Source organism: Prionailurus viverrinus, chromosome D4, assembly GCF_022837055.1.
Source record: "Prionailurus viverrinus isolate Anna chromosome D4, UM_Priviv_1.0, whole genome shotgun sequence".
Lineage (NCBI taxonomy): Eukaryota > Metazoa > Chordata > Mammalia > Carnivora > Felidae > Prionailurus > Prionailurus viverrinus.
Window position 1 is genome coordinate 26,699,073 of NC_062573.1, and position 23,547 is coordinate 26,722,619.

General features: G+C 45.1%; 1 long non-coding RNA gene across 1 annotated transcript in view; it reads right to left on the reverse strand.

Moving 5' to 3' along the window:
• Positions 1 to 3,504: 3,504 nt before the first annotated feature.
• Positions 3,505 to 23,547, reverse strand: part of LOC125150838 (uncharacterized) — a 38,912-nt gene continuing 18,869 nt past the window's right edge. Inside the window, exons 2-3 of the long non-coding RNA XR_007146503.1 lie at positions 21,619 to 21,773; positions 3,505 to 3,556 (exon numbers count right to left, since the gene is read on the reverse strand). This is a non-coding gene — a long non-coding RNA (uncharacterized LOC125150838). The remainder of the gene's footprint in view (positions 3,557 to 21,618; positions 21,774 to 23,547) is intronic.

The window sequence follows — 23,547 nt, forward strand, 5'->3', positions numbered from 1 at the left end:
ACCAGATGCAGACAGCTGTGTGCTTCCTGCCGCCTCTGGTGACTCATGCTGGGACAAGAAAGCCGCTTTTTTCCTGGATTCCCTGTCCCCAAATCCTAATCTGGGGAAAGCCTCCTTAAGCTCCCTGAACACAAGACTCTGTCTGGGTGGCTGGCGCACGAGAGGGGTGGAGGCCAATGACGTCCAGAACAAAGAGGAAATTCAGGGCGGGAGATCGTTTTCTCTCCCTGGCATGCCTCCTGCGGCCATCTGGCTGAGGGGGCTGTTATTCAAACCTCTGGATCACGGACTGTTTGTTTTTTAGGAGTTTGCAGCTGATTATTTTCATCAGATTCCCTACAACCAACTGCGTTGGCTCCCTTCACGGGCAGACCTGTGCAGCCAGCACGTCCTCTCGGCTGGGTTCACGGTTCCCTCACAGGGAATGAGCAGCCTCGATCTTCCCTGAGTGGCCACTGGGCCAGGATGGGGCCATCACCTCTGGATACCAGGGCCAGGCCTCCAGATGTTCCAGCTGATGTCACCTGTAGAGACTGGCATGGAAAAGGAGCATCTGAAAGATCAGAAAGCCCCTGGTGGCCAGACCAGCTCCAGTGGCCTTTGGTTTTGTCATCCCAGTTCTGAAAAGGCAGCACCAACATTTTCTGGGCATCTCCAGAAAGGTGGGATATAAAGAGCTCAGAGAGGTCCGTTATTCATGCTGTAGGGAAGCTGAACCTCCATTTCTTCTTCTGGGGCTTGGGGACAGTAAAGCTTTATGTCTCTGGGCTGGTGTATGCAAATGCATACACACACAGTGACATATGTAAAAGGCCTAAGACCATGTCCGTGCACAGCAGGTTCTCAGTAAAAACTATGAGTTCCCATCTCTCATTTCTTCAAGGATATGTGATACACTGGCCTTTCCACTCCACTGGCTCCAAGGATAAGTGAAACAGCTGGGGTTCCTCACTGTGGGGACAGGATGCAGAGACTGAGGGCTTTCCTCCCAGAGGTGATAGGAATAGCCCACGTCTTCAAAGAAACTGGGTGATAACTCTTTACCCAGAAAGTCAAATCCAAGTGGTTTGGTAAGATGTGAGCTCAGTTACTCAACATGCCTTCTGGATGTCAGCCTGTCCATGGGGTCAGACAGATAGACCCGGGCAGCTGGATGGGAGCAGAAACCAGTTGTTCTGCACGAGGAAGGTCATGTCTCCTCTCCTGCGGGAGTCACACAAGCCCTGTGTGAAAGTCTGGCAGCCCCTTATCTAAGAAGAAGGTTCCCTAAGAAGGTTACAGCAATTTCTAAATCAAACATTATTTTTCATTCTTTGTATCTTAACTTCTCAGAGCTTCTCATTTCTGCCTTTAGGAAGTGAGAGAAACAGGGTATCCCTACAATGCCTTGCCTGGCTCCCCACTCCCAACCGTCTCTGCTCCCCACAGCTGAGGTGGCCCCAGATCCATGGTGCCGCCTTTCCCCAGGGTGCTCAGAGGACTCAGCTCCGGTGGGCCTGGGCAGCTGAGCCAGCAGGGAAGGGCTTTTGACCCCCTCCTGGTGTCAGTCCCAGCTCTGCAGCCCATTCCCTCAGGACCACTGGAGTCCCTAACCCAGAGACTTGAATCCTGACCCTAAACCTCAGGCTTATGGCTCCCAGACCACCTCAGAAGCCACCCACTTTCCTAGAAACTCCCACAGTGCCCCCTCCTCAGCCCCTGGTTACAGCTCTGGCAGCTGCAGGCCCTTCCCTGGACCTCCAGACACTATTGCTTCTGGCCCAGATCCAGACGGAGCTCTGTGCAGTGCAGCTGAACAGACCCACACTAGCTCACCTGAAGCAGCATCTCACTGCTATGGTGCCCGAGGGGTCCTGTGCACAGGAGGAACCCACTGCACACAGGACAAGACGGTTATCGGAACAAGCGAATGACAGTGTAATGTAAGAACTGCAGTAGAGGCACGCAGAGCATGGGAAGGTTGTCCTAGAGGAGATGAATCCACTCCACCCCCAGGTGTGGGAAGGGGGTCAGGGAAAGCTCTGGGGAGCCAGTGCTGTCCAGCTAGGAGTCCTGTTCCCCTAGAGCAGGAGACCAGAGTGGGACAGCCAATTTCTCATTGATTCAATGGTCACTTCTATCTTTACCATAATCTGTCCCATTGTGGCTGTCTACTCCTGATTCACTTAATTTTACCTCTCAACTACAAATTCAAGGCAGAAGCTTGTCCTGAGTTTAAAACTCTGGATTTTCTTTAGTACAACAGTTAGTAAGGGAGACCTGGGTGTGGAATCAGAAACCCTTGATTGAAGCCTTCCATCTCTTGATCTTTAGAAGTGACTCTGACCACTCTGAACCTCAGTTTCCTCACCAGAAAAGCAGACAAAATAATTCCATCCAGGGCAGTTGCACAGTGCAGATGAAATAATGTGTGTGAACCAACTTCATGAATCGGAAACCCCTCTGCCCATGGGAGAGTTTATCATGGCAGCAAGACCTTCCCATGGGCTGATCCAACAGCTTTCCAAGAAATGGAAGGAGCTACAATAAAAACCCTGAATCTTAATTTTTCTCTGTTGGCATGCCTATAATTGCTGGGTTTGCTGGTCAACATGCACCTTATAAATGAACTCTTAGTGGGCTTGGCATTTTGCATCTGCATTCTCCTGCAACTGCTTTGCAGCAGAGAAATCCCACCTGAATGGCAAGGATACATACCCAAGGTCCCTCAGAATAAGCTTCTGACAGATGGGTGGGTGAGTCCAATGGCAATTATGGGAGGTTGGGGGTGTCATTTAGAAAAAAAGCAGGAGAAGGGAAGCAGGGAGAGAAGGAAGGAGGAAGGAGGGAGCTTGTTTGAGGGGAAGGAGATGCTCATGCTTGCCCAATGCTCAAGAAACCTTGGTGAAGGTAGCAGGTGCGTACATGCTGCTGACCTGCTCCCGACCTCTCCAAGGGAGGCCCAGGGGGGCCTGGCTCTGGAGGGGAAACCGGAGCTGGAAGTGGCTTTCAATTACTTTTCAACGGCTGGCCATGGGAAAACAGGAAGAGAGCATTCAAAGCAGGGAGCTCTCAGAGGCAGAGCCTCTCAGAGATGGTGGGAGCCCCACTGACTATGGTGGGGGAGGGGACACCTGCAGGAAGAAACACCAACCACTGAACCTGCTGCAAGAGTCCTGTCCTACGCTTGGGCTGAACTGAGGGGACAGAAGGAGAAACGTTGGATCTGAGTCTGGGAAGCTCACCCCTGATGCCTTGTGTGTGGCCCCAGACAAGTCACTTCCACCCTGCAGGCCTCGGTGTCCCCTTGTGTGTATCTGGAGAACTGGACTGTGCAGATCTCTAATCATCTTTCCCAAACTGACCCCTGTGGTCTCTGATGCAAATGTCCCATGAGGAAACTCAGGGAACAGAGGAGGGTGACTGATCACCAAATTCCACACCCCTCCTCTCTGCTGGATTTCTCATCACCATCCACGCTGCTTACTGAGTACCTAACAAGAGAAGGCTGCTCACCAACACTTACACAGTTCTGCAGAGTCTGTCTGCCATGTCGTCCTGTTCACTCCCAACAGCCCTGTGAGAAAGTAACAATAGTTCATTGACTCATATTACGTGCCAAGCATTATTGTAAGCCTTCTACATATTTCATTTTACTTAATCCATGCCATCATATGAGGTATAGGTATTATTGTCCCCATTTTACTGATGTCCGCTTGCCCTGCCATACATGAGCTGGTCCACAGGGCTCCTCTAGATGCCCAAGGACCTGGGGCCTATGAGCCTGACCTGCATGCTGCTCTCCACTGGGGCTCTCGCTCCCACCTGTTTGCACTGGATCCATATTTCTTTCCAGCTGTCCTTGGCTCTGGTCTCCCTCCTACCAGAGGGGAGTCTTGAAAAATCATTCTCCTGGTGCAGCAGGAAGAAGCCACTCGGGTGGGCTGCGTGCTGAGGGAGATGCTGAACTTCTTTCCACAGGTCTTCTCCTCCCCAGAGGAGGGCTGGCTTACCAGTCTCCCAGGGCAGCCTGAACAAGTGTCTGTTCTAGAAATTTGGCCGAATGTTCTTCCTTCCTCGCTGGCTCAGAGGATCTGGGGTCATGTCTGCTGGGGTCAGCCCTCCACCTGTGTCCTAGATCCCAGGACCTCCCTCTCCTGCACAGCCTCCCCTCCCTGGCAGCCCCTCTCTCCCTCTCTGCTGGCTCCTTTCCACCCATTGCAGCTGAAGTGCAGCAGAGAAAGCCTGGACGCAGAGTCCAGAGACAGAATCAAATCTGGCCCTGCCACTTACCAAATGCAGGACTCCAGATAGGATGAGCCATCCAGCTGAACCTCAGTTTCCCTAATGGAAGCTGGCGCTATAGAGACTATGGGATAGCACATTCTCTCTAGTCTGATTCCAACTCTTTCCATCTTGCGGCCTCTGCTCCATCCTGACCTGTCTCCTGCCTGCGGATTATCTAACACATTCACTCAGTAGACAGCCTGGACACAGAGAATACAGGCCCTGCTAGCAAGGTGTCCACAGTCTAGTGGGGCAGGGAGACAATAAACAGGTGATTACAAGACCATGTCCTGAGAACCATGATGTCAGAAGTCGAGGGTGCTTAGGCAAAGGGAGGAAAGGCATCTAATTCAGGCTTGGGGTGCCTGTGGAGGCTTCCCAGAGGAGAAGACATCAAGCTGGGAGCTGAGGGCTGGGAGCAATCAGTTTTTTGAAGGAGAGGACGAGTATTCCAGACAGAGTGAACAGCTTCACCAAGGCCCAAAGACAAGAGAGGATGAGCAGGTTAGGGGACATGAACGTGATTTGATTTGGCTGGACCACAGAGCATATGTATGCATGTGGGAATGTATGTGTATATGGGGGGTGTATGCATGCCTGTGTGTGCATGTGTGTACATGTGCATGCATATTGGAGGAGGAGAGGATAAAGAGGTGAGCCTGGAGAGGTGGGCATGGACTGACTCAGGCAGAGCAAGACTCTGAGTATTATACCAAGAGCAGTGGGCCCATTGGAAAGATTTTAAATAGAAAAGGGACATGGTCAGGAGTGTACTTTAAAAAGATCCATCTGCTTGCCATGGGCAAAGGGGGACCCGATTTAAAAATATATATATATTAACAATAGCAGCCATCTGTCAGGATGTGGAGCCACTGGAACTCCCATATTCAGATACACTAGGAGTTGTGCCTATAACCTGCCCCACCATTTAAAGAACTATTTGCAATACCTAGTCAAGTTGAAGATCTGTTTACTCTTGACCCAGCAGCTCTGTTTCTTGGGAGACATGTGTGAGGATATTCACCACAGAGCCATTTGTAATAGTGAAAAAGCAGAAATGACCTAACCAGGCTGTAGGGGAGCAGCTCAGTAAACTACAGTTCATTCATACAACAGAATACCACACCGTGGTTAAATGAATGAATTAGATCTCCATGTAGCAAGGACAAATCTGAAACTATAAGGAGCAGTGGAAGAAATAAGACAACTCGCAAAAGAACATGAACCCAATACCATATGGTTTGTGGATCCTCAGTAAAAAAGGTAGAAAAACATACATGGGAATAAATCCCATCAACTTAGGATAACACTAACTCTGTGAGGGAGTGTTAAGGGATAGGGTAGGAATTTTGCTGAGATTTTAATATTCTATTTCTGTAAAAGAGAGAAGTAAAACAAATATGGTGAAATGTTACCTGTTGAATCAAAATAGTGGGTATCTTGGTGTTTCTTGCATTATTTGCTGTACTTTTTTATATGTTTGAAGTGTTTTTTCAATTAAATTTACAGTGGATTGGTGGAAAATAAGACACGGCAGGGACATATCTGCTGGGGAGGCTTAGGCTGTGTCCGTGGGTGGGGTGCCACGGAGCCATACCAGGGGAACACCCAGACGGGACTGAGAGAAGCAGGTGTCAATGAACAATACCCCAGAAGTTGAATCTGCACAACTCCTGGCTCTCTGTGGTGTCTTCTTTCTTTCTCCTTTCTCTATCCTTGGGCGCTCATCAGAGCTCCGCCTCCAGAAAGCTTTCTCAGCTACTCCAGTGCTCAGAGATCTGTCTGTTCTGACATCCTGTAGCCCTTACCATATTGGTCACTCTAGGAATCATTTCACACAACTATGCCTGAACTTGTGGTGTCCATATGTGTCATTTCTCTAGCAAAACCGTATGGGTGAGGGGCAGGAACCGCCTCTCGTGCTCTTGATGGCTGTCCCTCTGGGTGTGTCTATGTGGCTAATTGCTGTTTCCCAGGCCCTCACATAATGCCAGACCCATGGTCACTGCAGGAGAAATTCTAGCTGAATGAATAAATGAATAGATAAGTGAATGACTAAATGAGTTCCAGGAAGAATCGTTGAGGAAATGCCAAGAAGCAACGTGGCAGCCCTAAATTCAAACCATGACTTCGCCATCAACACGTAGCAACTTTGGGAAATTCACTTCACTTCTCAGAATCCATTTCCCCAGCTATGAAATGGAGAAAACACCCATCTTTCAGGATTGATGCTTATGGATATTATATATTGCTTGCTTATACATACCTATGAACGTTGTATATCATGGTAATTATATCCATAATACATCTCTAAGATGCCTATCATTTCCTCCCCAACCACACTCATGTGGTTTCATAGAACTTTCCTTGTTCCTAGTCCAGAAAACGTGGTCTTTTATACGAGGTGATCTGGTCCCTTCTGCAGGCAGCTGATGGAGTTCCAACCTAAGCTGGGCCAATCAGACTGTCCCTCCCTGGAGTTTAGACTATAGAGACCTAGCCAACTGGCATACATTCATCAAAAATTTGATAAACCGCCTCTTCTAACTATTTCCTCCTGAGCTTGCACAGCCATATATTTTAGCCAGTGTGCTGTAATGCAAGATGAGAGCCTGGAAATTAGGGGGGAAAATAGGACACTGTCCTTCCCTCCTGCCCCGTATCACACGCCACCATGTTGGGCCTTTGGGGACGAGGCTTCTCTATTTCACAAAGCCAATCCTGATTTGCTCCTCCCCACAGCCCTCAGCCTAGTTAGTGCCTGGCCCTGAGAAGGTGCTTTGGTAACATGGGTTCAGACCAGATTGGGAGCTTTGGGGATGGTATGGCTGTAGATTGGGTCCCAATGAATTGTGTTGGATTTGAATGGAATTGGACCAGGACTCATGACGGAGAGAGAAAGTAGGCTGGTTGAGTGCAAACAAACCCAAATCCTAAGAGGCATGTTTTGAGCAATTAGAGATGTTTAACTTGTGGCAGAAAAAAGCTTGTGGACAGCAAACAGGAAAAGGGATCTGATGTTCTTTGTGGCTAAGAGAAACAAGTGTGGCATCATACTAGGAAAAGTTATGTCAGACCAGCTCGTAGATATACTGGGTTGTCTTGTAAGGCTCCATGTTTGGGAGGTGTGCAAGCAGAGACCTCAGGCCATGCAGTCACTATTCGGGCACTGTAGTGGGGTTGGGCTAGATGACCTGCAAAGTTCCTAGCAGCTGGGGGCGTCTAAGTTTATGCTGTCATTTATTGGTGCATCCTAGATGAAATTGTTAGCCAAACTTCCAGTAATTAATGAGACCTCTCGGAAACCTTGGCCATCTGTTCTGAAATAAATATCGGACCAAGAGCATCCACGGAATAACTGTTATGATTTATCATTTCAGTTTTTATTATGCAGTTTTATTAATGTTGGATAAAGTTTTAAGAAAAGTTTTTTTTGTCCTAAAAATGTTAATGGGTTGCCTGTCAGCTTCAAAAGAAGAAAAACTGCTATCAGGAAAATTGTGTAGTTAAGAGTGCTAACCTGGAAGTGGAAAGAAGAAGCCAAGTTCCAGCACAGGCCCTGGCATGTGCTCAACACATGGACATACCCCGCTCTTTCTCTTTTAACAGCCTTTTCGAAGTCACCAAGAGGACAAAATCAGGATGACACCAGGCCAGCTTGCAGAATCCAGTGGGAGTTTGTGGTCTGTGTGATACCCGCGGACTGACAAGAGAGTTTTCCAAAGTGGTATGTGGAATAAGAGGTCCCCCTGCCCCATAATGAGTCCCCTTCCAGTGCTCCTGTTACTATAACAATCCACTCCTTGAATAAGCAGGCCATTCTCAGGAGAGGCAGAAAGTGAAGAGCTTGATGGGTGGGTCTTTGCAGGGCAGGGTCCATCCTGCTCCTGTCTTCTTCTTGAGCCTTTTGGCATCTTGGTGTTTGCCGATAAGCCAACCCCAGGTAGACTTGGCCAACAAACAGCCATTTCCTTGCTCCATGCATCCAGCTTCCAGGGGCCATACATCAAAGTCAGAGAGGCATCTACAGGGCAAACAACGATGAAGGATCCCCACACCAGCCAAATAACCTACAACTGTAGTTTTTTTTTTTTAACCTTGGCTGTGGGAGCTTTTAAAAACCTAATACCCTACATCTAAAACCATTAAAATCAGAATCTCTGGGAGTAGGACACAGACATCAGCATTTTACCTTTAAAAAAATGAGATATACTTTACATACCTCTGAAATGTATAGGTCTTAACTACATATCTTAATGTGTTTAAACAATGCATACACCCATGTAGCTTATGCCTCTATCAAGATTTGGACCATTTCTATCACATCAGAAAGTTTCCTCCTGTTCCTTCCTAATCAATCCCCATCCTCAGACTTCAGGATGCTACCACTGTTCTGATTTTCCTGCCTTAGATTGTTTTTGCTTGTTCCAGAATTGCATATAAATAGAATGAAACGGGGTGTCTGGGTGGCTCAGTTGGGTAAGTGTCCAACTTCAGCTCGGCTCATGATCTCACGATTCATGAGTTTGAGCTCCACGTTGTGCTCTGTGCTGACAGCTCGGAGCCTGGAACCTGCTCCAGATTCTAGGGTCTCCCTCTCTCTATGCTCCTCCCCTGCTCATGCTCTGTCTCTGTCTCAAAAATAAACATTAAAATAAATAGAAAGAAAGAATGATACAGTATGTACTCCTCTGTGTCTGGCTTCTTTTACTTAGCATAATGCTTTTTAGACTCATCCATGTTTTATATGTATCAGTAGTGCATTCCTTTGTCATTGCTTACTTTTATTCCGTTGTGTGGATTTATGCAATTCATTCCTCCATTCAGCATGATGGTTGATGATTCTGAATAAAGCCTCCATAAACATTCACATACAAGTCTTTGTGAGGACATATGTTTTTCTTTCTCTTGGTTAAGTACTCAGGAGTGGGACTCCTGGGTTATATCAGCAGTGTATGTTTAACTTTATAAGAAACTTCCGGACTGGTGTACAAGGTGTTTCATTTTACACTCCTACCAGCAATGGAAGAGAGTTCCAATTGCCCCACATCCTTGCTATCACTTATGTCAGTTTTTTTAGTAACCTTTTAATTTTAGAACAGTTTTAGATTTACAGAAAAATTGCAAAGGTAGTAACAGAGAGTTCTGATGTATCCTGAACCCAGTTTCACTTATTATTAACATCTTAGGTTAGTATGGTATATTTGCGACAATGAATGAACCATTGTTGGCACCTTTATATTAACTGAAGTCCATTATTTATTGAGATTTCTTTAGTTGTTACCTAATGTCTTTCTTCTATTCCAGGATCCTACCCACAAAACCATATTACATCTAGCCAACATGTCTTCTTAGGCTCCCCTTGGCTGTGATGATCTTGGCAGTTTTGAGAAGTATTAGTTATTTTCTAAGATGTCCTCAGTGGGTATTTGTATGTTGTTTTCCTCAATATTATGCTGGAGTTAAGGATTTTAGGAAGGAAGACCACAGAGGTAAAGCACCATTCTCATCACATCACATCCAGGGTACAGTTACCACAACTTATGACTGTTGATGACCTCAGTCATCTGAATGAAGTATCAAGAAAAAGTCTTCAATATGCCCACATTGTTATTTACCTTCCCAATGCTCTTCATTCCTTCTGCAGTGTCCAATTTGCTTTATCCTAATCCAGTGAATTTTTAAAATATCAGATATTAGGTTTTTTAGTTCTAGAGTTTCTGTTTGGTTCTTTTTTGTCATTTTCATTTCTCTGTTTGGATTCTCCCATTTGTCCACTCATTATGTCCAACTCTTCATCTTCTATTAAATCGATGAACATTTTGATAATAGCTATTTAGAGCTTTTATCTACTAATTCCATCACTTTATATCTCTGGACCTGTTTTTACTAACTGTTCTTCCTTTGAGTTTGGTGCACGTTTCCCTGCTTTTTTGTGTTTCCAGTAATTTTTGTTTGTTTGACAGACATTGTGGATACTATGTTGACACTCGGGATTGTTACCTTCCTTTAAGGAGTGTCATGTTTTTGTTTTGTCTTTTTCTGTTTTGTTTTGTATTCTTCCTGGCAGACAGTTAGCTTTATTCTAAAGATAGAAAGGCAGAGACTTCCTGGGGTCTCAACTGACTGTCCAGGGCATTGGGTGAGGGCTCTCTAATACAGCTAGTCTGAAATCCAGCATCTGTCAGCACTGCAAGACTACCAAAATCTCTGTCCACCTCACAGCCCTCGGTAGCTGTTTCCCACCAGGTTTCTCAGAGTCTAACTCTGTTCATGTACAGCTTACTACTCAGCAAAAGACTTAAGGGGGATCCATGAAAATTTCACACCAGTATTTTTTTAATGTTTATTTGTTTTTGAGAGAGAGAGAGAGAGCAAGCATGAGCAGGGGAGAGGCAGAGAGAGAGAGGGAGACAGAATCCACAGCAGGCTCCAGGTTCTGAGCTGTCGGGACAGAGCCCGACACAGGGTTTCAAACTCACAAACCATGAGATCATGACCTGAGCTGAAGTCAGACACTTGACTGACAGCCACCCAAGCGCCCCTCACATCACCATTTTTTTAAGTTCCTTTAGAGATTACAACAAACAGCCAAGGTTGAGAACATTGACCATTAATTCCCTAAAGTGAAGGAGCTGGAAAAAAAGGCCCTGGTACCAAAGAAAATGCAAAACCAGTTTGGGACAAAGTCATGAAGGATGTTGATAAAGGAGCTCTCCCCTAAAATGGCACTAATCTGGGAGACATAACAGAATAGAATCCAAGACAAATCAATGAGAGAAGTTTAGTGTACTTCCTGCTTTAAAATGATAAGCCATGATACTCTTGCTCTGTTTGAGAAGCCCCGGTTAGGACCTTCCTATCACCTAAACTGCAGACACTAAAGTGATACCTGGTCCAAAAGAATGCCTGAGGCACTAAAGCCATCAGGTGGAGGAATTTAGTGATTTCCTGTTAGCTGTCAGGTTCTAAGCTCAGAGAATACAGAGAGTTATAAGAGGTCATTCCTGCTCCAGAGTAGTTCCCAGTCTGATTCCCAGTATACAGAGAGGTAAATGAAATACATTTCAGACTGTGATAGGTCCGTGGTATGGCAGAGATACATCTGAAGTGCTTTTAAGAGTGTGGTTATTTCCAGCTTTGGGTCTGAAAGTCTTCACAAAGGAACTGTTTTTAAGCCAAGTTCCGTTAAGGATAAGAAGAGTGAAGAAGGTGGAGAAGTGTAGAAGGGAAGGATGTTCAAGGCAAAGAGAACATACTCGAGGGAGAAAAAAATAGAACATAGGGGGGAATCGGGGAAGTTCAGTGTAGAAGCTTGAGGAGTAGAAGCATGGAAAGGTAGAAAGACGATGCCATCACCCTCCCCATCGAGTGAAATGAATCAAATTCAGAAAATAACTTAATAACAGTTTTGTTGATTGATTTATAATGAACCATACCTCACTTACTAGATCTTTGACAGAAGTTTAACAACGGTCTGTCAGAGTCAGGGACATGAAAACAAACACCGTACATGGAATCAAAGATGTCTGACCATGTGAACCTGAGCTGAAGAATGTAACCTCACTAAAGTTACACAGTGCATTTTAGCATAGAACTGTGGAGAGTGACCTTTACACAAGGGTGGTGACCCTCCTTCTTGTTACTGTATAGGCACAGGCATAATTGCTGGGTGGACTGGGAGACTTAATGATTAAAGACACTTGGCCTTGGGGACCCTGGGTGGCTCTGTCGGTTAAGTGTCCAACTCTCGATTTCGGCTCAGGTCATGATCTCACGGTTCGTGAGACTGAGGGCCAAGTTGGGCTCTGCACTAACAGTGCAGAGCCTGCTTGAGATTCTCTCTCTCCCTCTCACTCTGCCCTCCCACGCTCGCACTCATTCCCTCCCTCTCTCTCTCAAAATAAATAAATAAACATCAGAGAAAAAAAGACACTTGGCCAAATGTGTCTTGGAGACTTCTCATGGCCAGTGAATATGAGTCTGAGGCCTGTGGCACCCGTTTACTGCAAGTTTGCCCCTGAGGAAGTCCTGTGATTCCTCTTACCCTCAGTCCCCTCCTCCGTGAAATGGACACATTAATACCTACTGGCCCTGCTGTCCCACGGGGATTCTCAGGAACGACCAAATGACCTACTTTGTGTGGAAAAGCCTTGTAAGGTTTAGAGCCTGACTGTGATGCAAAGAGTTATGATTACTAATAATAAACAAGAAGAATGTGTGACAATGACCAGAACTTCCTGTTGAGACAACAACTCCATGAAACCATTAAGAGAGGTAGGATGTTTGTCAATTCCACAATGAGAGTTATGCTCTGGTATTGTTTCAACTGTCTCCAGGGAATAAAGGGTTTGACAGCAATAAAGAATGAGCCAATTTGTCCTAAAGATTCTTGTTCTTTTTAGAATCGTTTCAATAGCTTTCTGTACCTTCCCCAGGCTTTTCTTGCCTATTCTGCCAGGACTGATGAGAACTGTGCATTATTCAATTAATTTTTTCTTTAAAAGAATTTGTCTTCCCATGTGCTAATACTCACATAATTCACGTCTCAGAATACCACCCTGCCACCCAGGCAACCCTCAGGCTGGGGCCCTGCAAAACATCTCTTTCCTCAATGACCTCAGAAGTTTCTTCTGCTTACCAAGAAAAGAGGGAAATGCGTGCCCAGACACCAAATCAGTCTGCCGGATCCCCTTCATTCCCTCTATCAGCTCAGGACCAGAGGCTTTCATGTGGATACCAGTTGGCATTTATAAATTTGTCAAAGAAAGGAGTGTGGGCAAAGCCCTCTGGGGGATACACACTGCCTTTCAGAAATGCAACAGAAGGATTCTTTCTTGCTGGTCTAATGATGCCTGGTGGTGACTTTGATGACCTATGGAATGTCATTTTCATTTCATGGCTTCACACAAAGTAGCCGACTGCCCTCCCCCATATCCTGTCACAAAGAGCCTGTGGATTCTGGTCCCAGATGGCGATCCAAAGCTTTTTCTTGAACTTCTTCCAAATTTACACTAAAATAATCAAGCTCCTATAATAATGGGGAAAGTCCTGCATCACCACCAAAAACCTGGAAAGGGTTCCCTCTGGCTAGAATTTTACAGCACTTCTCAAATTTTAATGGGCACATGAATCACCTGGGAATCTTGTTAAAGTGCAGATTCTGATTCAGTAGGTCTAGGATGGGACCCAGGAATTTGCATTTCTAACAAACTCCTGGGTGATGGTCTTACTGTTGGTCCCTGGACCACACTTAGAAGAGCCAGAAGTCAGAAGACAAATTCTGAGCAATTCTAGAACTCAAAGGAAGTGGTTAAAGAGATGCACATGGTGAAAGAAAGGTTGAAGAGGGAATCAAGAGCTACAATGGAGCTTCTACACATAGATAAGAAGAGAGGACACAGAGAAAAAGAATGGAGGCTGCACATATACTTCAACTGCAGAAAAACTCATTAGTCTTAATTCATCATATTACTATAGCAGGGCAGAAATACCACATGATTATTTTGATAGATGACCAAATCATTTGAGACTATGCAACATTCCATCATCATTTTCTTCCTCTGCCTCCTCCTCTTCCTCCTCATTGCCATCAGGAGAGAGAAGAATATTTTCTTTTTTTTTTTTTTTAATTTTTTTTTTCAACGTTTATTTATTTTTGGGACAGAGAGAGACAGAGCATGAACGGGCGAGGGGCAGAGAGAGAGGGAGACACAGAAACGGAAACAGGCTCCAGGCTCCGAGCCATCAGCCCAGAGCCTGACGCGGGGCTCGAACTCACGGACCGCGAGATCGTGACCTGGCTGAAGTCGGACGCTTAACCGACTACGCCACCCAGGAGCCCCAAGAATATTTTCTTAAAGTGACAAGTATACTCTACGTAAAATCAAGTCAAGTGGGATGCACTCTATGTAAATCAAGTCAAGATGCTTAATGGCGAACTACTAGAGCCATTCCCATTCCCATCAGTAACCAAAAAGATGTCCATGCCCATCAGTGTGACTAAAGCTGGTCTGCACATCCTAATCCAGACAACCAAATACAAAACTGAAATTAGGGGTGCTGTTAGTGAGGGTGATGTTCAGTTTCACATAATCACGGCTAGAACAAAATAGAAGTGTCTTCTTCTCTTGCCTAAATTGCAGGGAGCAGACCAGCCTGGCATAGCAGCCATCCCATGAGTCCAGAGACCCAGGCCTTTCTGGTTCTCTGCTCAGTCTGCCCGGAGGGGGCTCTCCTGCTGCAGCTCCGCTATAACTGGCTGCATATCTGATGTCTCAGACCTCATGAATATTTAGCGCTCCCTTGGTTTTTCCAGCTCACATATGCTTTGTTTACTTTATCTATGATGTGTCACACAGCTACTTGTTTCTATTGTTTCTAAGGCAGAACATAAATTTTTAAATAATATAGCAATGCACATCACATGAAATAACTATATTACCTTAACAAAGCTAAACAAAAATAATAAACGTATGATAATGACTATGCATTTTTTAAATGAGTGATAGTATAAATTTATCCTAACAAATACTAAATTGTATCGTAAAAGGGCAAGAAATTCAACAGTGTGCTAACAGCTGAAAAGAGAGATCAATGCAGAAAAGAAAGGTCAGAAATAGTCCTGACGATACATAGAAAATAGCAGATGCTAAGACAATTGTTTCCAAATCAATGAGAAAGAGATGTATTGGGGTACAATTTGCTAACTACATGGAAAAAAATAAAATTAGATGCCTACCTCACACCATTTACAAATTCCAAAGGAATTAAAGCTATAAATGTAAAAATGAAACCATGAAAATATGACAGGAAAATCTGTGTATGTCTTTAAATAATCTTAGTTTGGAAAATGACTTTTATTTTTTTTTTATTTAAAAAAAATTTTTTAATGTTTATTTATTTTTGAGACAGAGAGACAGAGCATGAACGGGGGAGGGGCAGAGAGAGAGGGAGACACAGAATCCGAAGCAGCTCCAGGCTCTGAGCTGTCAGCACAAAGCCCGACGTGGGGCTCAAACTCACGAACTGCAAGATCATGACCTGAGCCAAAGTCGGAAGCTCAACCGACTGAGCCACCCAGGAGCCCCAGAAAATGACTTTTAAATCTGCCAGCAAAGATGGAACAAAAACTGAAAATGTCAATCAACATGATTCTTAATTTTCTCTTTTTTTTAAGATTTAATTTTTAAGTAATCTCCACACCCAACATAGGGCTCGAACTCACAACCCCAAGATCAAGCATCGTATCCTCCACGAACTGAGTCAGCCAGGTGCCCTGATTCTTAATGTTAAAGGTCTGTACGATTCTCGTAAAAGGCCAAAACTGAACTGGAATAATTAAGTAAGAAGGCTCTGGAACAGGCCTAGCTAACTAGCCTAATTCTTCATCAGGTCCATGAAGAAGTGCTGGTAGGTCACACCAAATGGACACTATAGTTTTGTCCATATGCTAGTGGAAAGGTGTTACACATATGTAATTTTTAATCTTTCAAAAAGTATATGGTCAACATGGGTGAAACTTGAAAACAGTATTCCAAATGAAAATCAGACCTGACATGCCACATGTCATGGGATTCTTTTTTAATGAAAAGTCCAGAATAAGCAAATCCACAGAGACAGAAAGGGACCTAAGGGGAGAGGCAGATGGGATGTGATACTCATGTATGTAGTATGTCTTTTAGAGATGATGAAAATGTTCTGGAATTAGACAGTGATAGTTGCATAACTTTGTGAATATACTAAAAACTATGAATTGTACACTTTAAAAAGGCACATTTTATGGTATGTGAATCATATCTCAATTTAAAAAAAGAAAAAGAAAGGCGTATGCTACAATTCACTACCAAGCATGGATTCAGTTCTTTTCAACTGATCCTGTTGCCTCTATAACATAGTGAGTTAAAAGAATTCCCTTAGGGTATCATTAAGACTTGGTGCCTGGGCAAGGCTCACAGAAAGGATCTCTATGGCTTGATGGCCAGGGTGGGCTAGCAGGGGACATGCCTCCTTACTTTATGATGCAGGTCCCACACAGCCAATCCATAAACCCACAACCAGGTTAGATTTAGCCATGCATCCTCCAAACAACACAAAAAAACCTCTGCTTTTAGTTTACAAATTTAAGCAAGTATGTCTGGACTTCCAGTGGGTGGATTTGGCCATCTGTGGTTTCAGAGCATTTCTGAGCTTTTGGTTCCAAGACCATGGCCTTGAACTCACGAGGATTGGGATCCTCTCCCAGAACTCCTGTCCATACCACTTTCCCGCAACTCTGTTGTCAGTGGGCCTTTTGTCCATCTGATACCGTGTGAGTTACAGACAGGGCTTATCAGAGCCAGAAGGCAACTCAGAAGTTAATCACTCTGACTACCCTAATTCCCACCTCCTACAATCACATTTAATGGATGAGGTCCAGAAAGGAGAAGGAGCCATCCATAGATTATCCCACAAATAAGTGAGGAAACTAGAATTAAGTTAAATTTCTGTGTCCCAGTTCCCAAAGCATATGTGGTTGTATATCTAATTACTTCTGTTGCAACATCAGCCTTAGTAACTCCAGTTGCAATTAAATGGTCTCCCACACAGTGAAAAGCAAATGGAAAGGCACCGTCCCAGCATCAAGACAAGGGAATTACCTCTTTCAGAATGCTCCAGACAACATAGCAATTTGAAAGCCATGCTCAGGCAGACACTGTGAGAACATACACCTTCTCCAAGTTTCCTAATGACTCCATAAACGTGTCCTTGTTCATAGCTGCAGATGGAATTCATAGGAGGGACCCAAGTATCTGCAGAGCAAATCTGACAGTCTCATAAAATCCAGCAGTAGAAAGGAAGCATTTTTCCTCTTCATCTCCTCTGTCAATGCAGCAGTTTCTCCTATGATCCAGATACTCATTCATTCATTCATTCATTCATTTAACCAACAAAACACTTTCTGAACATCTACAGTGTGCCTGGCCCTGTGCTGGACAGTGAAACATGGAAATGGATCAAGATAAACCTGCCTTTAAGGAGCTCCCAATCTATTGGGAGATGCTCCTATATGGCCAGCACCGGCAGAAGGGAAAGGTAAGAGTCAGAGAGTTTATGCAAAAGACCATGGAGACACAGGTGAGGTCCTGATTCCAGCTTGTGGGTCAGGAAGGCTTCACAATGTTGATGGCATTTAAGCTGCGTCTTCAAAGTCTTCAAATGGCAGAGGGGGTAAAACTCTTATGACAGAGAACAGATGAGCAAAGGCACAAAGCATGAGGAACATGGTGTGTTCAGGAAAGGGGAGGAGACCAGGGTTTCTGGAATGTGGTACCTTGAGCTGTGTTATGTTGACCTGTCCTCAGTGAGTGTCCATCACTAAAATATGAGTTTCCTGGCGTCAGCTAGGGACTGTGCATTAGCCCGTTCTGAATCTCCATCACCTAGCACAGTGCTTAGCACCTAGTCAGCACTCAGCAACCTTTTTCCAAGTAAATGGATAAGAGAAGAGTTAACATGTATTAGGCACTAACTACATGGCAGATGTTGTAATGAGTGCTTTAGATACATGAAATAAACCTGATGGATATGGTAGTATTATTATTCCTATTGTTAATATCCCCCTTTAACAGAAGAGATGACTAAGACACAGAAGCTTCACACAGCTGGAAAGAGGCCTATTTGATCTTCAGACCCAGGTCACCTTCTGCCAGATGATGAATGTCTTCTGCTGTTTTGGGTCTGTCTCTCCGCTACTCTAGGGGACAAGGCTGTGTCTAGTTCCTGCACTTTGCTCTCTGAAATGCTGCTCTGTCACTGTAGTGGGGATGAATGGTAGGAGAGGGAGGCAGGAGCCAGGTTGTAAAGAGCCTTGCCTGCTAGGCAGAGGGTCCTGGACTAGACTTTAGAGATGGTGGAAGGTTCAACACAAGCAAACAAACATGCTTGGTTCTTTCAGTACTTATCATGAGCCTTGCCATGGACTCTGAAGTCAGCACAGATTTCCTGGGAAGAAGAAAATAGAACCCCAAACTCCTTTGCTCTGTGTCAAAGTGGTACAATCAGATATCCAAGAAGTGGTGAGTAGGGCAAAAGCCATCATGGGTTAAGGCTTTCTCCATGTGATAGTCTCAAACATCTGGCTCCTTCCTATGCTCTAAATTTGGAACAACTACATATTCACTTCCTCCTAATCAAGATAAGCCCAAGACCGAGAATCCAGACAATTGTGCTAGGTCATTTAATTGCCTTCCTCTTGGAAACCTTGAGCTAGTCATAGGGAAATTCTCTGGCCAAGGCAAAGAATAAAGGTCAACACTACGTCGCATCCTGATGCCTTTTACAGACCCCAGGAGCCACAAGAGAAATCAATTCCAGTCAAACGAGTTGTGAATTTTTTTGTTTTTTGTTTTTTGTTTTTTTTAGTGGAGTCAGTATTTTAAGATTCTCCAAGTCATGGAAAAATATACACTAAGAACATGAAAACAACACTCACTGTCTCCAACAGCATAAAATTTACTTCTCATTGTTGTCTAAATAAAACCAGGCTAATTCCATCAGGAGGCTGTGTTCCTTAACCCACCATAAAATGATGTGTTATGAAATATTAATGGAAAAAATAGTATTACAAATGATTACTACTTTTCCTGGCTGCCCACAATTTTGTTATTAACCATGCTTTCTTTTTTAAAGCTTTTTTTTTCTGACTATGAAAGTAATAGGTACTCATTGTTGAAATTTTGGAAAAGAAAAAGAAAAACGAAATAACAATCGCTGCAACCCACTACTAAGTTATTTTTTAAACAAAAATTGGGGTCATAAAATCTGAAGTTTTTTTCATTTCTCATTTGTAAGTAGCATAATCCCATACACCGAGTATTCTTCAAATATGTCATTTTTATCAGATATATGGAATTGCTCAGTGTGGAAGTGCCATAATTAATTGAGCCAGTTACCAGCCTGTGGACACCCGGGTTGTTCCCAGCCTTTTGATTTTATAAATCAATGTGTAAAATGTTCTCATGCAAATGTCTTTGTCTTTCTAAGAGTTTCTTTAGGAAGTAGAATGACTAAACCAAGGGGTATGAAAAACCTAAGATTCTTGATAGATATTGCCAAATGGCCTTCCATTGTGTTCAACAAATATCCGTTGCGTGCCTAAATGCCAAGCATGGTGCTGGGCACTGGGGATACCACAGTGAATGGGAGACAAACTTCCCGCCCTCCGGAGCTATATTCTAGTGATGGTACCGACGTAGCTTCCCACCAGCCATTTATGAGCATGCCTGGCTCATTCCCTCACCAGCATGATGATCTGTTTATGAGTAAACCTTGAGTAACCTGACAGCCTAAAAGAGTTCTTTCAATTACTGGTTGAATTTGCTAGTTTTTGATTAACATACTTTCCCATATAGGTAGCAACCATCTCCATTTGTACATGTAAATTGCACGCTCACGTCCATTTTTGTATGATGTTTGTCTCTCACTGGGAAAAGTTTTTCATATATTCTAGATGCCAACTTGCTGCTGCCATATTGTACACTTTTCATTTGCACTCTGGATATTTGTGGTGCTAACTCTCATTCATTTGGCAAATCCTGAACACCTACTAGTATGGGGGGGGGGGTGGAGAGGTGGACAGAAACAGACATGGTCCCCTTGGGGGAGACAAACCTGCTTCATGAGAGAATAAGACAAAGGACTAAGAGACGACATGCCCTTGCATGTCCCTGTTATGACTGAGGACATGAGTCTCAGGGACAACTCCTGAGAAGCAGAAGCTGAGACAGGGAAGCATCCAGGGAGTGCTCTTCCTGGGCGTGAGGGGGCACCTACAGGGAGTGAGGGAGGCAGAAAGGGAAGGGAAAGGACTGGCAAGAGAATGTGCTCTCCTGTGAAGTCTCTCTCTGTCCTGGTCCTTGCTGGCGTGCTGGCTCGGAAGCATAACCTTCACAGCAGAGATTCCTTCCTTGAAGTGGGGGTGGGTGGCCTTTTGTGAACCCTGCCACCAAGTCAGACACTGGTTATGAGATGCTTCTGGAGGGTGGGGAATGTGGCCTCCCAGGTAGGTAGCTCCCCAGAAGAGGCAGCTGTGAGTGCCAGCAGTCAATGCTGCCGCAAGTTGGGGTGGGTGCAGCCCTGTGGTGTGTCCCACACATGTCAGAGAAGCTGAAAGGCCAGTGTGGCATGAGGGGCGAGGGTGGGGGGCACCACGATCAGCCTTGCAGTTAGCAGAGATCAGTTTGGTTTCAGTGTGGAGAATGGACAGGGGAAGAGGGCAGAGAAGAACTGCACGGTCTGGTGAGTTTGGGGACTGCAAAACACACAATGCCCCACCTTGGGTCCCTTGGGACCATGATAAGCATGTAAAAGCCTCTGAGAAATCCTACAATACGGAAACCTGAGTAACTTTGCTCAGACCCACAATTCTCAAGAAATCACAGAGAAATCGATGAACAGAAGGGATATAGCATGACAATACAAAGGGTGAACTCCAATAGAGAGACAGAGGCCTGGACTACCATAGTCCAGCACTTCTCTGCAGAGAAGTGGGTGTGTTGAAAGCATATTTAGGAATTAAAGACCACAGGACTTAAATTGAAGATTGGCTATGGAACAAGAGGGAGGGAAATGTCAAGAACGACTCATACGTTTCTAATTTGAACATCTGGATGGTGACACATCACTCTTAGAGAAGGACAGGGTCTGTGATTGAGTAACGCGGGAGAGGACCGTGCATTTGAAAACAGATGTTAACGCTCAATATTTTAACTTAGTAAATGCCAGCAAAACGTGGGGCATGGGCAGACCCCCTGATGAAAAGACTTGGGTTCTCAATCCAGCTCCACCAACACGCAAGTCTATAACCCTGAGAAGATCCCTTCACCCCACTGAGCCTCAGTTTCCCCACCTGAAAATTGGAGATGATAAATCCTATTCTAACTACCTCATACGACTACCATTTGATCAAATAAAATAATAGAAATAAAAATACGTCCTAAATAGTAGAATGCAACCTAAACACAAGAGTGGTGTTAAGATTACGGCTAGCACTGTCTTTAGAGGTCACTTCAGCCGTAACACCCCAAGGACTCAAGTCAGAACAAGACACGATGTCAACAGACCCAGAGACATAAATCTAGGAGGTGGCTACGTTATAAAGCTAATTACACAGATTTACGTGGAATCATCCCAATGTTTTCAGGCAAGTAATTTTTTTTTGTCCGTTATTAATGTCTCTCTCTCTCCTCACTCTCACTCAACCAGGGGCACCCCCACCCCACCAAAACCTGCTCTCAAGGTACCACCCACTGAGTGGCATTAAAGAGATAGCGCCAGGAAAACCTGACACGCCATCTTCCCAAGGATGCTTACCCAGCTCGCCCGCAGCACAGAAGCAAATCCTCTGACCGAGGCTGGAATCTGAACGGTGGGATTGGGGTCCAGGCAGCATACTCACAGAGGTACTGAGAGCGCAGTAAGCAGGTCACAAAGGACAAATGGTGGAGGAGTCCTCTGACCCGGCACACCTAGAGCAGTCAGGTTCATAGAGACAGAAAGTAGAAGAGTGACTGTCAGGGGTGAGGCGGGGATTGGAGGAGAGGTGGGGGGAGAGGCGGGGACTGGAGAAGGGATGGGGGGTGGGGGGGTACGGAGAGTGCGGGAGAATGGAATAATGGAGAGTCAGTGTTTAATGGGTACAGAATTTCAGCTGTGCAAGGTGGAAAGCGGTCTGGAGATGGATCGTGGTGATGGTTGCCCAATAATGTGGATGTACTTAATACTTGGAGCTGTGCACTTAGAAATGGTTAGGATGGTGAATTTTGCGTCCTATTTTACCATAATAATAATAATAATAACGTGTAGAGGAGGTTCAAAGTCACATCCTTATACATTTGTCAAACCCACAGAATGTACAACAGTAAGAGAGAAGCCTCATGTAAACTACTGACTTTGGTGATGAGGTGCCCATGCAGGTGTCTCGGTTGTAACAAAGGTAGCACTCTGGTGCCAGACGGTGGGGGAGGCCGGGCAGGGGCAGGAGGTTTATGGGAACTCTCTATCTTCTGCTCAATTTTGCTGTGAATCTAAAACTACTCTAAACAATAAAAGTATTTTTAATAATAATAGTAATAACAAAGTGGTACCTAGATGGTTTGTAGCGCTTACCCTGTACTCAAGCAATCATTCCAAAAAGGGACTCCACGCGCACGCACACGCAAGTCATGACCACGCACGCATGCACGACCTTCCCACGCACGCACGCGCGTTATGCCCATGCACGCGCGTCACGCCCATGCACGGACGCGCGTCGCACACGCGACACGCCTGTTATGCGCGTGCGCGCACGTCATGCGCGTGCACGCACGTCATGCCCACGCTTGCACGTCACGCCCACGCACACACACACACGTCATGCACATGCGCACAGCCCTGCCTACCCTTCGCTCTCAGCTAGGCAAGTAGAACTGGTCCTAGTCGTTTGGGCTCGTTTGGGGTTCGCTCTGGAGCTTTTAATATCCAAAGGAATCTTTGTTCTCGCCATGGAGCCATTGCTCATCTCATTTAGCTCTTACGTAAGACATGCTTTGGATCTGATATGTGGGGGGAAAAAAAACATTACCCATTTTACTCGTTTTGAATAAGCTAAAAATAACCATCCTCCCCATTTCCTGGAGCCAATAAAGACTGCTTGGAATGAATAGAGGAAAGAAAGACACGGAATGTGAAAAAGAGCCGAGTCTGGGCATACAGAAACCTGGGTTCAAAGCCTGGCTCTGCCCCTCGTCTGTTGTGCGACCCAGACAAGTCACTCGGGCACCTCATCCACCAAATGAGAAGGTTGTGCCGGAACCTCTGGCCTTTGAGATGCCTGCGGCTCTGACATCCTGCTTTTCTGTGAAAAGTAAGACGGGGAGTCGAAGCATCTTATTTTGCTAGCCGTCCAGGAGATGAGTCATTTTTATTATTCAGAAACTTTTCCAAATTAATTTTGACGTGGTCCTGTGTGGTAAGAAATAGCTAATGTCTTCTCTCCTCCCGTTCCTGTTCTAGTGTCTAGAAATAGTCATTCAGACTCACGGTCTCCCCTTTTCAACTCCTGCCACCCTCCCTGCCGTGCAGTTTCTGACTCCCCTATCCTTTGTAACTGATCCTGTCAAGGTCACCGTCACCTCCTGTGGTCGAATCAACAGGCATGTCCCAGTCCTTTTCCTACCTTGACTTCTTCTCAGGAACATTTCGCCATAGGTGACCATCTCTCTTTCTTGAGATACTCTCTTCCCTAGGGCTGAGAGGGAAAAT